Genomic DNA, 11,879 nt, shown 5'->3' with positions numbered 1-11,879 from the left:
CCAGCCCTTTTCTCATCCACGGAAAATATCCCACACTGATGAAGAGATTAAAAAGCCACAGAAAAACTTGCAAGAGGACCATGTTAGTATTGATTCTATTTAGTATTGATTCTATTAAATGTTGCCTTTCTTCCATGATGGAATATAAGACAGAATAAATACATGAAGTTTCCAGGCTGCCTCCCATCCAGGTCATTACTTAGACCTGCTTCTCATTAGTAAGGCCAATGGATGCGGGTCCACGGGGCTCATGGGGGGCTGCCCCATCCACCTCAGTCTGGCCTCAGCCAGACTGTTTTTGCCTGGTTGGGATGTGTTATCAAAGAACTTTTGCTTGCCTCGATAGAGGCTAGCAAGGCATGTGAGAACGTTCATAGAAATGTGCCTGTTTTAAAACGGTAATATTCACATTTGCTGCTCCGCCCTCTTTTTGCCCTGGCCCCATTGGCATTTGGCCCTCAGAAAGTTACCAAGAAGAAAGTGCGGCCCTCAGGATGGACAAGGTTTCCCAGCCCTGTTTAAGGCAGTGGGTTAAGATGCTCCTTTCTCCGCAGGCTTTCAGAGGAAATTATTCCACCCGATTAGACAAATTGATTCTATTCAGCTACTGCTACTAAGCATCACTGTTGGATGATTTGTTATGATGGGTTTGGTCCTTTGTGAGAATTGTGTTTATGTTATGGATTATATATTTTCCTCAAATCTCTCTTGCCTACCTTCAAATTCTCACAATGTCATGCTTCATGCTCATGCCAAAGCATTGTGGGTAACAGATGTACCAGCACTGTCAACAATCCTAGTGAGGTTACCATTCCAGATCGTGAAGCTGGACGGGAGGAGACCTGCTGGAGGCAACCTGCCACAGCTCCAAGCGATGAGCAGGTGACCATTCAGAGCCAAGGTTGGAGGATACAGGAAACAGAGATTTCCAGTCCTGTTAGTCCTTGCCTTGGGGCCAAAGCCAAGCTAGACTTAGCAACAACAGATGACACATTTGTTTAAACTTGTCTGTCTGGATCTTGCAGGTGGAATCAAAAGGGGCACTCAGAAAGGTACCTCACAGCTGACCACCCCATATTTTGTTCCCCCTCCAAGTGCTTTTTTCTTCCGTCAAGCTTTAATATCTTCAGCCAAGCTTCATTACATATCTTTAGGTGCCAAGTGAAAATGTTTCTCTATAACTAGGCCTTTGGCAGATTGAGCATTCGCTGGTCTTTTAAATGTGCTTGTGGGAAAGTGGAGGGTTATTGGTTTGTTTTTCATTTAATTATGTATTTTGTGTTCATTTTGTACTTTTATGTTGTGAACCGCCATGTAATCTTCAGATGAAGGGCGGTGCGCAAATTTAATACTACATAATAAATAATAAAATATATAATATAATGGTGTACTCGGAACATTGGTTCATCTAAACCAGTGCTGTTGACACTGACTCCAGTCTTATCTGGAGATGTGAGGGACTGAATCTTGGACACATGAAGCAAGTGTTCTGCCCCTGAGCTCTGGCCTTTCCCCACAGCTGAGATGTGCTCAGGTGGCAGAAAAGCTGTGATTGGGGCAGACCCAGGTTTAAATAAAGGGGCCTGGCACTATCCTGCCTAGTTAATTATTATGAGTTGTAGTCTATGTTTGCCATAGTCTCAGAGCAGATCCGTTGAAATGAATGGACATGACCAACTTGGGACTATTAATTTAAATGAGTCTACTCTGAGGAGAACACAGGGATGAAAAGGCATATCTAATTTTCTTCAAAAACAAGCAAACAAAAAAACACCCCCCCACACACAATAGAATGCGGAGAGGGAGAATATGGTGATTCATATTAGTCACAAAATAAACAGCAAGAAGATGGGCAAATCACAGAAAACACAACCCAAGTCTTCCTACTGGAGGGGGTCATGCTACACATTAGGCTAATGTGGAGTTTCTCCCCTGAATTTTCTTTGTAATTTTTTGTTGGAGAGAGAGGTTTGGAAGGAGAGTTTCGTAGTAGAGTTAGCACAATGGTGTTTGCTCCAAGCACATTTAAACTTGGTTCGATATACATATATCCTCATTCACTTTGAAAAAAATAACAAAGGTTCCCCGGGAAGAAACTAAAATGCCTGGAGATGATTTTTTGGGTCTGTAAAAAATCCTTGGGAGTTACTTTCCCCAACATCAATTTAAACTGATACTAGAACAAGCTTGTGCATCATGTCTGAATACTCTGCTTATGCTCTGTTGCTACTTAATGTACATACCATAGCAGATCCCACTAAATCCATTTCCCAATGATGTTTCCTGAGCCCAAGAGAGAAAAGCATCCTCAGCCCTCTGAGTACAGAACACTGAATTAGTTGAGCTTAGTCATATATCCTGGAGGCTCTGTGTTTTGAAACCTTATCCTGCCCTAAAATATGTGGGTGGTGCGTGCTGTTTAATATAAACCATGTTTAGTCTCATTCCTCCCCTGCTTTAACAAATCAGAGCGTCCAAACCCCCAAACTGAGAAAGAGACAGCTTCTATTTTGGGTGGGGAATATGTGCCAAGTCTCAGCCCATGTTTTATTTTTGTTTAATAAATTAACTCTGTCTCAGGGAATTTGTCTGTGGCTGAAAAACAAGGTCCAGACCGTATCATGTTATTGTGGCTGTGAAGAGGTGTGCATGTATGGGGGAGTGAACTTTATTTCAAGGTAAACACTCTCCAACCTTGTCACCCTTTCTTCGCAAAATCTGTGAAGAGCCTTGGCTTCATAAACATCACTAACATAGGTTCCTGGTCCGTAAATCACCCACCCACTGGGTTGTCAATACAGCAGTGTAAACAAGATCTGTGCTTGCATCACTTTTGCATCTGAGCATGTACTTTTATGGCGGCTGACACTGGCCAAATCTTACTTAACGTAGGAGAGCTGAGATTAGACTGTGTGTGTGTAAAGTTGTTTTAAGGTGGCCTTGTTTTAATTGGCTCAGCAGTCCTGGGAGGGTATTTAATATTCCCCCTTTCACTGCTTCACCAGGGGGATACCTAGGGGTTGTCGAAACTGGCTTCCACCGAGGTGAAGCTCAAAATCCCCCCAGATTGCTCTGGCTGTGGAAAGAGAGTTAGTTGTGTAGGGTGAGAGGCATAAGAGGCCTCTGGATAACAATTGCCTAGAGTGGGTAAATAGGGTTACAGGACGGCTGGTGTCACTTTTTTTTGCAGCTGCTACCAATGGGAGCTTTTAACTTGTCCCAACTATTTCAAACAGTGAAAAAAAATGGGCAATTTATTAAAAAAGTTTTGTGCCCCGCCCCCGGCATTGCCAACATGAGTTGCCATACATCTGCTCCTGAACACCCTTCTCCTCTTCCCTGGATAGCTTCAGCCAGAGATGTAGTCCAAAGAATGCAAACATTGCCAATCTCCTCTCTCAACCATCCACCATGAAGTTGTTCTGCACGGAAGCCCCTGAAATGAATTGCAGCTAAATGAGGGAACTTGTCCAGCTCTCATTGATTTCAGTGGGACTTGGGCTTCCTGGTGGATTGCATTCAACAAAGTCAATCGTAGGAAGGTGCTGCTTGTTGAGATGTATAAGTATTGTTCTCTTGCCTCTGTCTGGTAGCAAGCTGGAGCAGGCCTCCTTCAGATGCATGTTGCAGCTGGATGGGCAAACATTCCAGGCAGTCTTCAACTCACATGCCAGACCTTCAAACCCTACAGGGTATTGCTTTCAGTAATCCACCTGCATGGTCTGCGTTCAAGACATTTTATTTAGCGCTCTGACGTTTTGAACCCTGAGGCAACATATGAAATTGTGTAGCTGCTCCCATATCAGAGGAACTAGAGTAATATTTGTTAGCTTGTTGAAAGAGCTGTGAGCTTTATCATCCATCGCATTTTAACATGTTTGCACCTACGGTATTTCTGAGCACACACATAAACATGTAAAGAGTGAATGTTTGTGAGCACAACTATCATAAAGGTCCGTATTTGGAGTCAAACTTACCTCTAAGACCCTGTTTAGTGTGTAATTCAGCAGTAAACCCAGGTTTGCCTCTGCACAAGGTGTGAACTAGCTTTTAGATGTTGGTTGAAAACTACACTTAGGGAGCTTCAAGAATGTTGGTATTTTTGGCAACTACTTAATCATATACCAACTAATTCAGGTTGTGCATCTAAAGCTGATCAGCGCTCTTGTCAACCAAATCAGTTCCAGCAAAAACCAACAACAGATTTTTTGCAATAAGACAGGATTGAGGAACCTCAGACCCAGGAGCAAAAAACAGCTGTTTGAGTGTTGTTATGTCACCTTTGAGACTCTCTCCAGTCCATTACCACTACCCAGCCATACCACCCTTGAATGTTTTGCCGGTTTGAAATGTTTCCTTGAACTCTTGCTTTCTTGGACAGAGAGGGGTATAGAAACTAGTGTACTGTACAAAGGTAAAATTAACATTAACTAATCTGTCCACTTTTATTCTCGCCCCGCCCACCTCTGGTATGCGGCCTCCAGAATGTTGCCCTGAAGAGAATGTGACCCTCAGACTTAGAAATGTTCCCCCATCCCCGTGATAAGGAAAATAAATGGGAAATGCATTGGAAAGTTTGGGATGCAACATTGTATAACCTCCCTTGCACTTGTTTGATGCAACATTGTATAACCTCCCTGAAAACATATCAGGAAGAATGCTCAATAAACAAGTTGTCTGGTAGGATTCTGGTCACATTCTTAATGGAATAGGCTCCTTGTTATATTTGGGTTGTTTGGAGGGAGAAGACATGAGATGAGCCCAGCATTCAGGGGACAGAGGCCCATTGCCGCCCCTCACTTTGGGTGTTGGCTGCCTGGGGGTGGGGGGGCGGATTATTTAGCTAAAAGTGGGAGAGTCAGAGGAGGCTTGTGGATTTCCTGAAGTGCCCCCTACCTCTTCTCCTATAATTCAAACACTGGACAAACCTAATATACAAACAGTTTTTTCCCATTAAAGCTATATGTTTCAGGGCTTTGTTTACACAGCCAGGTATCCTGGGATGACAACCACCGAACTCATTCAACCCTCTAGTTTGTTTATACATTCCAGGGATGAATAAAGAATTGGTTTGCTGCACGAGTTAGACAACTCCCATCAAGGTCAGAGGTGCCTAACTAACGTATATTTCATCCATATTAAGTGATCATGAAAGAGTTCTCCCTGTTGATGGGTAAGCTTACCATTCCTGAGAAAAACAAAATGAGTGACTTTAAATGACCCAACATACTCAGCAAGGGTGTGTACTGAAAACATCTGTGGTTCCTTAAAAAGCTAACCTTTGGCACTTGACTCATAAACAAGCTTTAGGAACTGTTCAAGTAATATGCTTGACACTGAGTGCAGGAGCGCTAGGAAGCAAAGGCCAATCTCATCTTGATATGGATACCTTTGAAATACCCTCATTTCCCACATTCATAAGTATATTGGTGCATGCTGGAGGAAAACCTCTTGTTATATCTTCCTATATACATAAAAATGTAAGGCCATCATCAAGCAGTCGCCACTGGACAATTTGTAGTACCTTATTACACTCCTAGATTTTCATGAAGTCAGGGCATGGGAGGGACACAAAAGAGAAGGTAGGTTTTAAAATGGCTGTTTTCAACAATAGCAGAGGGTTGATTAAAGCAGTGCTGGGGGGACACAGAAGAGCTGCAAGGATACAATCAGAGGGCTTGGAGGAGCTGTGAGGGAATGGGGGAACTGAGTGAAGTGTAAAGGGAGGGGTGATTGGTAGGCAGGGCTGGCGAGCGTAAAACTGCAATTTGTGAAGTGATCCTAAGATGCTATTTTGTTGGCACACTTTGAGTTTCTGTCGGCTGCAAGCTGAGATTAATATCATGTCTCCACTGTATCCAGTGGTTTAAAGGCACTGCCAAAGTTTGTTTAAAATGACAATATAATGGGTGGTCCCTATTTAAATCCATTACATGCACAAGAAAACCAAACTCCATTTGAATATAAAAACGTTTGAGGGACTCTTGGTATTTCAGAGTCTGAAAAGGGAGAGAAACAGCTGCATCACATCTTGCATTGCTGATCCAGCCATGTGCTTCTCCGAGGGAGGAAAAGAGTGGAAGCAACAAGTGAGCTCATATTTACACAAAGTACAAAATAGATATATGCACTGCCTGACTACACCCTGCAGATCATGTGGAATGTTGAAGCCAGCCATGAGAGGAAGCAGCTCACAAAACCCTGCCTGCCTCATTTCCTTGTGCATATTCTGACTCACTAGTTGGGGCAGGCTGCCAAGCATCAGGGCCTGAAGGACCATTTCTTGTTGCCTCTTCCCCTCTTTTCCCTTCTGCCATGCAGGAAAGATACTGACTCCACTATAGGGGCTTTCCCACAAGGTACCAACACACACACCATCAGTTAGCCAGCGAAAGTGGGGAAATAGTGCCAGCTCCCATCAGTTCCCAGGCTGCATTTGTCAGAAGCAGCTGACATCAAACTTCACACCCTGTTGTTGAATGCACCAAGGATGTGGCAAGAGAGTGAGAGAAACAAGCCTGAAGCTGGAATGCCAAACACAGTTGTGGGAGGCTAAGTCCCACTGAGCACTAGGGATGAAAGAAGGTATTGTTTTTTGTTTCACCCTGCATTTGCCTCATGCAGCACTGTTTCCATACCACTACAGTTCATCTTCTGCCAAAAATATGTTATTCATCTCACTGTCTGCTGTGGCAAAATTACTTATGTAATTTGTGTAAATTTGCTTAAAAGTATGTAAATTATGTTGTCATTATATTATTCGACTCCATCAATTGTTTATCATTTGTGGTCTGAAAGCACCAGCAACAGTGAATACTGATAATTCCGTGCACTCTGGCTTCTGTCACGGTGTTTCGTTGCACCAGAAGCAGTTTAGTCCTGCTGGCCACATGACCCGGAAAGCTGTCTGTGGACAAATGCTGGCTCCCTTGGCCTGAAAGAGAGATGAGTGCCGCAACCCCATAGTCACCTTTGATTGGACTTAACTGTCCAGGTGTCCTTTACCTTTTATCTTTACCTAGATGAAGCAGCATTTGAAAATTAATCAGTTCTTTTTTATCGTCTCTAATTCATGGAATCCAAGTGCCAAAAATTAACTGCCATTAAGCTGACTGCAAAAAAGAAGCCATACATCTTCAAAGAGCATGCAATTGGACTGTGGAAGGTATTACCACAGAAGATAATCACGTCAAAATTATTTGGCTAGAGTTTAGACTCTTTGTAGTTAATGCTATCTATAGTCCTGTGCAGTAAGATAAGATTAGCTGAGCCACGTACTTTAAGGCATAGGAATTTCTTTCTTTTCTCCTTACAAAATGAATAGCAGAATTGGATGAATGAATTTTATGTACCCCTGCCCCATTTTCCATTGATGCAGGAACTTGCCAGAAATGTGTTAATGAAAGAAACATAATCTAGGTTGATGCATTTTAGGGATTCTGCAAAGATCACATTGCCTCACCTTCATTTTAACTTTTTGACCTATAGCTAGAAGGAATATAACTGCCCATAAGTACTATGCATACTATAAATTTTTCGCCAACACCACCACAATCTATTCCAGATGTAAATCTTGATTTCTTGCCTAAGCATGTATCAGGCTTGAGCTTCAGGTTGAAATCATTTTACTTGAATGGCTTAAGATATTGGGATTGGCAGTTACTCCATTCAGTGAGAAGTTCTCTACCTTATGGTATGATATCCTGGGATAACATATGGATTTTATGTACATGGGTTTGACTTACGCTGGAAAGAAAGAATTGTATGCATTTGGATGCAGTTCCATCATCATAATAATTAAGTATACTGTCTGCTAAAACATTGTCAAATAGGGCTATTTCTGGTGGGGAAAATGGGTACCTGGATGATGTCCATTTTACAACAACAGATGGAGTCAAACTCAATATAGAAAACATCTGGGAACTTTGAATCTTACGCAATGGGTTGGCCTAAGGCAGCTTGGCACAAAGGATAAAAAAGGACTATTTACTGGTATAAAGCAGCTTGTAGTCCAAAGCATTTCTTATCACTTTTCAAGTCTGGGCAGGAAAATAATGTAGATAAATCACATCTGGCTGCAGAGAATGAGTCAGCTCAGGACATAAATTTGTGCAAAAGAAACAAGGAGAGGAGAGAGGAAATACAGAGGAGTGAGTACTTCTGATTCATATCCCAATGAGCTATTTGATGTTTTGCCTGGCTTCGCTTGTTCTTACAAGGGTTTGATTAGTTGTATGGACCCCTTGTCAAAGCACCAGCAACTATTACAGAGATTAAAATAATGTTGACAGCCCTTAAAAAAACCAAAACCCCATTCCTTCTCTCCTTCCTTCCTTTCCTGTCTGTAGGAGTAATAGCTTGATTATTCTGGGGGAGTGTGGTGAAGGAATCATTGAGTGGAAGCTAAGTTAAGAGAATCCATTTACATAATTTCCCCCTAGATGGTGAGCCTCTCACTACAGTGGTACCTCAGGTTACATATGCTTCAGGTTACAGACTCCACTAACCCAGAAATAGTACCTCAGGTTAAGAACTTTGCTTCAGGATGAGAACAGAAATTGTCCTTCAGCGGTGCGACGGCAGCAGGAGGCCCCATTAGCTTTAGTGGTGCTTCAGGTTAAGAACAGTTTCAGGTTAAGAACGGACCTCCAGAACGAATTAAGTACTTAACCCAAGGTACCACTGTATTTGGTCAGAACATCTGCTGTGGTCCTCGCAGGTAATGGTGCACTGCGGGCATGGCCAGGTAGCCATCTTTTGTCATGTGTAATATCTGTTTGCATTGAATGTAGCACATTTGAACTTGCCTGTTGCTTCCTCACACATCCTGTGGGAGAAAACTCCATTTGGGGGATCAATAGGGAGGCTCACACCAAGTTCCCAATTGGTCAGGCTGGATTGTGCAATGCATTACAGGACAGAGAACACACTACAGTGGTACCTCGGGTTAAGAACTTAATTCGTTCTGGAGGTCCGTTCTTAACCTGAAACTGTTCTTAACCTGAGGTACCACTTTAGCTAATGGGGCCTCCCGCTGCCGCCGCACGATTTCTGTTCTCATCCTGAGGTAAAGTTTTTAACCCGAGGTACTATTTCTGGGTCAGCAGGGTCTGTAACCTGAAGCATCTGTAACCCGAAGCGTCTGTAACCTGAAGTACCACTGTATATCAACATGTCATCTTGGCTGTTTCATCCTCTCCCCAACCAGCTTCTGCCACCCCATCACCTCACAATCTCTCATCCAACCACAGTCCTTGGAAACACTTACTCAACCCATTTTTGTTACTGTACATGCAGAGCCCTCTTTGTACCTTATCTGGAGTTTTTATTATTATTATTCTAACATTCAGCCAGTAGGTTCCTTATAAACTGGTTCTTGCCAGTTTTGTCATCAGGCCACACTCTTGTGTACATGACAGTGGCCTCACTGGTAAAAGGTTTTACGAAATTTCTACCTCAGTTCCTATGCATGAAGCTCTTTTGGGATCACAGGAAGATCTCTTGGAACATGCAGACAACTGAGTGTTTGCCATTTTTAGGCCCTTCATTTTAGGGTGCGTGTGTGTTGGGGGGAAGAATTTCAAGAATCACAGTTACATGCACTACAATCATTTAGTTCTGCACACTCTCTTGCAATGTGCTAAGCTAAAGCAAAAACCAACACATGATCAGGATAGTTCTCAGACCATTACACAGACAAACGTCCAGATATTCTCAGGGACATGACACACAACAGATGTGTGTTACACAATGCTATGGCTGCTGGATTGTGAAGCTGATTGTTTGGTAATGGTGAAGAATGATAAGTGTTTGCTCAAAGAGGAGCTAACAACTGGCAGTGTTTTCCTGTTCATCTGTAGGGAAGGGTCTGAGTTTAACATGAATGTCTATGGCAGTAATAGAATCACAGATTTGGAGAGGGCTTTGTCTGCTATCTATTCCAACCTCTGTCAAAGCAGGAAATCTAGTACTATAGCATCTCCAGCAGTTGGGTGTTCAGCCTAGGCTTGCAGACCATCAGTGAGGGACACCTCACTACCCTAGGCAATTGGTTCCATAGTTAAGCTATCCTTACCATCAAGATGTGTCTGCTAATGTTTAAACAAAATCTATCCATGTTATTTTCTTGTATGTGTGTAAAGAAACAGGCACTGCAAATACGTCACAGGACTCCAGAGTGTTCTTATCCAAAGGAAACTAAGCTGGGGACTTCTTTCCATTTGGGGAATGCAGCAGTTGGAGGCACTTGAAGGGGCGGAATGAGACTAGGGATAAAGGAGCAATGAAATTCAGTTCACATGTAAAGGCAAAACGGCTTAATTGACCATAAATTCTGGTGTATTAGGCGACTGGGCGTATTAGACGACCCTCCAAATTGGCAGCTGCAGTCTTATAAGCCCAGTTGCCTAATATGCTGGGCAGCTCCGTGCCGGGAGAAAGCCGTCTGGCGCTGAGCGGAGCCCGCTGCCCCTGCTGCTGCTTCCGAAGCAGCAGTGGGTGGGCTCTGTGCCAGGCGGCTCTCTCCTGGTGCGGAGTGGAGCCCGCCACCGCTGCAGCCGCTTCAGGGCCGTTGCAGCAGCAGCGGGGGGAACGTATACCCGGCGTATAAGACGACCCCCGAATTTTAATCTCTTTTCCGGGGTTAAAAAGTCGACTTATACGCCAGAATTTATGGTACACTTTCCGAAATAACACACCAGCTGATACATAGCTATCCTTTGAAATTCACACGAATCCAGTGCATTTGTCCAGTCCAGTCCAGTCATGTGCACAAAAATGCACAAAAAACCCATAGAACTGCAAGTATTAGTGAAAGCAACGTACAAAAACGAATTATTCTAAGGAAAATTGTTTTGCAGAAACATGTGTAATTAGGCAAAATTGCATACAAATATGTATTTAGAGAAATCCACACTAAAACGCTGGTGGTGTTTCATGAGGACTTTTTTAAAAAAAATCCACCACTGACTGCAGTGAGCATCCCATTGGGATAGGTACCAGTCTTTGATCGGGACGCTGCTAATGTGTGTGCCCAGTTGCACCCACTCAGGAGTGTGCAAAATTGCTGTCTGGATTTTCGTCCTCTGAAAGGAAACTTTGTAGTGCTAAAACTTTGATGGGTTCAAGTGGTTAAATATTTGTTATATTGAACAAACACACTGAAGGGAGCTGTCATGTGGTGTTAATACGAACTCTGTTGGATGAAAAATAAGACCTAGCTATACTTACACTCTATTGAACCAGGTGGTCTCTCCTCCAAGCATGAGGATTATAACTCTAACTCTCTCTCTCTCTCTCTCTCTCTCTCTCTCTCTCTCTCTCTCACACACACACACACACACACACACACACACAAAATGATACTTTGATGGAAAGTGGAATTGCTGCATTGGCCATACATGTGCTTATGTAGTGGGCTGCTTCTTTTGTCATTACATGCACAATGGATTTCTTTAAACATTCATTCACCTGCTGCAACTGATTTAGAATTTGGTTCCTTTGAGTGCCAAACTCCCACTCAGTTCAAATACTTTGTTCTGTGTTCTCTTAATCCTCAACACATCTCTCTCTCTCTCTCTCTCTCTCTCTCTCTGGCTGGGGGTGGGGGGTGGGGGTGGGGGAGAGAAGAGAATATGAACAGAAAAGCCCAAGTACTTTTCACTCCTACTTTCCTCTACCACTAAGGAATGCAAACCAAATGGTAAGGGTTTTGAGGGCTTCTGTATTTATCCACAAGACTTTGCAAGTGTGCTCTTGTCTGAGAGGGCTTGTGGTACAGGGCACAACGATTGCTGGGGGAGGGAATGAGGACAGAGGAGATCTGGCCATCAAAGAGCCCCCATTCAAAACTCCTACTGCCTTTCAAGGCCTCCATTCAA

This window comes from Podarcis erhardii, assembly GCF_964252035.2.
Source record: "Podarcis erhardii genome assembly, chromosome: 10".
Lineage (NCBI taxonomy): Eukaryota > Metazoa > Chordata > Lepidosauria > Squamata > Lacertidae > Podarcis > Podarcis erhardii.
The sequence above is the reverse complement of the archived record's forward strand: the minus strand, read 5'-3'. Positions refer to the sequence as shown.